Here is a 5482-nt window from a genome sequence, read left to right on the forward strand (position 1 = left end):
AGGGACTGAAAGAACAAAGGAATAGGTGCCGTAGTGGAGGGCTCCGGAATAATTTAGACCACCTGGGGATCTTTAACGTGCACTGACATCACACAGCACACGGGCGCCTTAGCGTTTTTCCCCCATAAAAACGCAGCCGCCGCGGTCGGGTTCGAACCCGGGAACTCCGGATCAGTAGTCGAGCGCCCTAACCACTGAGCCACCGCGGCGGGTTGCGAAGAAAGGAACGTCTGGAATTCATCTGTTTATTTCACCCTGAAAAGTTTAGCCTTTTCATTCGATTTTCACTGAGCAACGAAAATAAGTTGCTTGGTAAGCTTTGTTGCCAGCCTAAATACAATAATGATTATAAAATAGTCCTATCATTGTTGTTTTTTATATTGGAAAACTGAGGGTCTCACCAAATGTCGGTTGGTAATGTTTTCTGGACGTTTTCTTCCTAATTTTACCTTACACGGGAAGGCTTTAACGAATGAAAATCAAGATTAGCAAACTGCATTAGCGAGTTCAAGCTTCAATCGAACGGATGCGCAAAAAAGGCACTAAAGGAAAGGGATACAAAAGACATCGATGTGCTCAATTTGCACCTTATTAATTCTTTTAAAACAGCCTAATTAAATTACGCATCATCGTTCGCCTTTGGGCATTTAGTAAACAAGATTGACATAAGCGCCATTCACATCAACACAGCCACAGCTAAAAATCAGTCGAAAAGCAATAGCAAGATGAAAAAGCAACTTTTGCGTGATGCATGCGGAGGAAAAAACAGTGATTTTTGAAAGGCATCTCGTATCAATGCGCAGTCTGTGCGATAAAAGTTCGCGTAGCGAAAGAAGGTGTAAAGAATTAAAGTCGTTCGAATAAAAAGCAGTCATAAGCAGTAAAAAAAGTGAAACCAAACAGAAGTCAATGAGACGATTGAGCACTGCTGACACAGGTGTCACAGTCTCAGCATATGCCTTTCATGCCTGACATTTCTTGTCCTTAACTTCGCCGCAATTGTTCCTCCTATTCTTATGAGGAGCGTCTGTCTGTCTGTGTTACTGCCAGGAAAAAAAGGAAAGAAAAGTGCACAGGCTTGCCCACTGGCTCAAGCCGAGCCACAATCGCTACCACGTGCAGATAGAAGGAGAGTTGAACGATGGGATAGAAAGACAGGATAGCAAAGACGCGCTAAAGACAAGGCCGATCCCGGAGGTAGTGCAATACTGGGCCAACCGGTGGCGGGAGTGAAGCATCCTTCAAACTCTCCGCCACATTTCCAAAAATAAGTCCAACTTGGACCCCTAACAGATACTCCACGGGTCCGGACAATCCGGATATAAGAAGAGCGTCTCGTCTTCTCAGTTGAGACAGGGAATGTTGCCATTGACATGGAGACACTTCTGATAAAGAGTCCCATTGGCCTTACGTCATACTTTGTTGTCTTGTCCTTGCTCGTTTCTGCGCTTAGTGCGCGCTCTTGTATTGCAGCGATAGCTGTCAATGGTACTTTTTAAGGTTCTGCGTAGTAGTTGGCGTAGTTGTGTTATCGTAACACGAAGAGGAAAACAGGATATAAGGGCAGTGGCGCAATTTCGGTACCGGGACACGTGCTAGAGCTCGCGCCGCAGGCCATGCGGCACGTTCAGAGTTCGCTGTGTGTAGCCCCGTGGCACAGTAAAGGTGAAGTTATATTCGCATCGCAGCACCTGTCGCTTCCTCTCGCATTACACACGCGTGGTAACCGGCTGTGTGGTTGCTTTTTTTTCTCTTGGGCTCATTGCCATAGCTCACCTGGTAAAGTGTTACTCGTTTAGTTGTTTGGCTCCTTGTACTTGTTGCATGAACATAATTTATACATGTTTTCCTCTTAATCAGGAGAGGAAGAAACGTGCTATCTTACTATCTTCAGCAAGGTTTAGCATCTGTAATAGGCATTTTGTTTTCCGCAATTAGTCTTGGATGACTCGTATGCGACTAATATATTAAATACGGATGGTTACATCTGATTTAAGGTGAAACGCCATCTTCACCTAAGTTTTGTATCATGTTGGCGTTAGGCTCGAATGCATTCTGTAAAGTAATAAAAAGGTCTCGATGCTATTTTTTAGAAAACGAATGGGAAGGTTAAAAAGATTTATTCCGCAGAGAATTTTGAAAACAACGCAAAAGTTGGGTAACGTTAGCCTTACGGGAGGCCATAAGGAGTCGAAGTAGACGATGGGTCGTCAAGTCATTGCGATGTTTTTTTCACTACGAGAATTTCTTTTTCGAACAGCCTGTTCATATCACAAGACGAAACTATCTATTCTATTTTGAACTGCGTCTCCTCTGCGTCCCGATCAACCATTGCATTATTTTCTTTTTCGGGAGCCAACAGCGAAAGGACGCAGGCGCTCGATATTCGCGCTGAGATGCTGCCTTACTAAGTATATCCTGGCAGAAAGAGTCTCCTGCGGCGAACCGATAAACGTGTCATGATGAACTCTGGCTGACATGTTAGCTAAGGAAGACATGCAGTTATGTAGCTATCGCACAGAATTCTTCACCTTCTAAAATGGCGAATAGTCTTGCAGTATGTGTATATGTGCTTACTTGTGCGCTAGCCACATATAACCGCTAAAAGCCTCAGAAACAGCAAATCTGCACGCTCAGTTTGGCTAACTTGGTTGAAAGATATACGGCCTGTTGCGTATGAATTAGGAAACAATCTAGAATAACTGACTAGCCCTCTCAGTGCTGTTGGCGAGGAATAACGCTGATACTCAGCACACCTTCGATTCACGCTTAGCTTGCTTAAAAGTATTTTTGCCTTGGTCGCTAATGTTCGGAGAAGGGGGAAAGAGATCTGACACTCTCAAGCCCTCCTAACAGAGGTGGGGAAAATATTGAATATCATAGGCTTCTTTTTTTTACAGAGATGAAAAGCAGTCTAAAGCAGCAAGGCGGGACCTTCGTTTGCATGAATTCGCGTAGTTCACCAACGTAGGCAGCAAAATGTTAAACCGTTGAACGAAACCATTTATTGGAAACAACTCGCTATAAAACTCGGCGTTTAAAGCAGTGGAAGAGCGCTGGGAAGCCTATCATGGGCTGATTGTACTCGCTGCCACGTGGAGGATGAACACAAAGTTGTAGAAGTGGGAAGCTTCTCGCGAGGAAACAGGAATACAGAGAGCACAGAAGAATACATAGAGCACAGAAGGCGGCTTTCTGGAGCAGCTCGCCCCGCCGCGGTGGCTCAGTGGTTAGGATGCTCGACTACTGATCCGGAGTTCCCGGGCGGCGGCTGCGTTTTTATGGAGGAAAAACGCTAAGGCGCCCGTGTGCTGTGCGATGTCAGTGCACGTTAAAGATCCCCAGGTGGTCGATATTATTCCGGAGTCCTCCACTACGGCACCTCCAATTCTTCCTTTCTTCTTTCACTCCCTCCTTTATCCCTTCCCTTACGGCGCGGTTCAGGTGTCCAACGATATATGAGACAGATACTGCGCCATTTCCTTTCCCCAAAAAACCATTTCTTATGGAGCATCTCGCTTATCAGTTGGCAAATATGTTCAGATAGTTGAAATGAAAAGGCCATCTAATGCCGCGACTGGACACACCACGGTAACCCTATTTCCGGCAAAACTAGATTGGCTTTCAGGCTAGCACTAGCAGAAAGCATGGCTTCCAGTTGAAAATCCTCATATCGAGGACGTGAATGATTTTCAAGAATAGAAAACGCGCTTGATAGACGCGCCATGAAACGAAAAACTGAAAAAATCTGCAACAAATACTCCACTCCCTTCAACGCCGGCTTAGCAACATTGCTCTATATAGGCACTGTGCGCATCTAAATTCTGGGCGACGCACATGCTGCTAGCGGCGGCGCGAGCGTCTGGAGTCAGAAGGCGACGCCACTCAGTATGCGCGGTAGTTATTGAAGCAGCATCTTGCCGTTTGTCGTAGAGTTTCTTCCAGGCAGTTCTGTACCCAAAAAAAGAGTAACTCTTAACTGCGGCGTTGTAGGATGCAGCAAGAATTGTTGTGATTCCTAGGAGACAAAGTTTTGCCTCTTCCCGACGACATCGAAAGCAGGAACACTGAAAACTCCATGGATTCAATTCGTTCTTTGTCAGAAATAAGCGCTTGTTATACTGGTTCTGCGTGATTATTTTTATCACACATGCTTTTTTGTTGTCTCTCTAAGATGTGTAAAAAGCTGCTTGCTTCTTACAAGCACCCTTGGGTGACAAACAATATAGTAAGTCAGAAAAATACCCTCCTTGTTTTTTTGCCACGGTTCTTTCGTCATCGTCTTGTGGCTTGCGCACCTCTTCTTCACGGCCGTTTTCAGTCACAAGTTCCCTCACATTTCGCTCGTGGCAGGACTTTAAAAAATTTAGCACTTTAGTCATGTTTCCAGTTCTAAAAAACTTCAGTCCAATGGGTGGCCGAAACCCCGCTGCGTTTCCTGACACGCTCGCGAATGCCGAAGGCAGACAGGGGTGGCGCCTGCGCCGTCGTCTGTTATACAGTATGCAGTTTACTTTTGTTCAATTATTATGCCGTTTTAGAACTCTTTTCTTGTAGAGCTGTCCAGACTGTTCAGTTTGAATGATTGCAATGGTGAGCAAATGAAGAGAGCGCGGCAGCATGTCGGACTCCACGAGAAGCTTCTGCGATTTTAAAACACACAAACTTATAGAAAGCTTGTTGTTGCGTTCATTTGTCTTGAAAGTTTAAAAAATATTGCTTCGAAATGAATTTGCATACCTTGACATATTCATCTGCAAAGTACTATCCTGCTGTTAACAAACTGTTGCCTCCATCAGCACGCAGTGAAACAAGAGAAATTGTTCGGGAAGTTTTGTTTCTGAGTGTTTCAATAGGTGGCGCTTCCGCCTGGTACTACCAGTCGAGGGTGACTGTTATACTCGCATACCGCGGTGGTTTAAAAATACATTGCCATTAAAACAACTTTTAATACTTTCATAATCTGTTCTAGGGCATACTTGGTTTTTGTCCATTAAAGGACCGCATCATAGGTACACCGTGAAATCATGAAATTGCTTTGAAACCTTTCTTTTATATGTATTTCTCTGGGCCGCTAACTCATGGCTATTCCACTCGGGTTTCTAAATCGGCCACTAGTGGTGCTAAACGCTGCACCAACTGTGGAAGTGCGTGGAAGGTGTTCAGTGCCTATTAGCGAAGTACAGTGATAAGAACGCAATCATAGCTTTACTAGACTGACATTGTTATAAAAACAGCATGTTGTTGTAGTGTGTGATGTATCAGGCGAACAGTGCCAGTAGAAACTATCAAATTAGCAGGGCAGTGCAGCTGAGATTCTTACTGACAGGTGCATCGTTATTTCAACCCGTCCTTATGGGGATAAGTGAACTGTATAGATTAAAATGAGGTTAAGAAGGGAAATGTCGTACCACGCTAAAACTTGGGTGACGTTGTCTTCTCTGGACATGGAGATGATAGGCATTGTTTCGGTATTTAAGGC

At 44.7% G+C, this 5482-nt stretch overlaps 1 pseudogene; it reads right to left on the reverse strand.

The window, feature by feature from the left end:
- Positions 1-1175: 1175 nt before the first annotated feature.
- Positions 1176-1325, reverse strand: LOC144130751 (U2 spliceosomal RNA; annotated as a pseudogene).
- Positions 1326-5482: the final 4157 nt, after the last annotated feature.

The sequence above is a fragment of the Amblyomma americanum genome, chromosome 4, assembly GCF_052857255.1.
Source record: "Amblyomma americanum isolate KBUSLIRL-KWMA chromosome 4, ASM5285725v1, whole genome shotgun sequence".
Taxonomy (NCBI): Eukaryota; Metazoa; Arthropoda; class Arachnida; order Ixodida; family Ixodidae; genus Amblyomma; species Amblyomma americanum.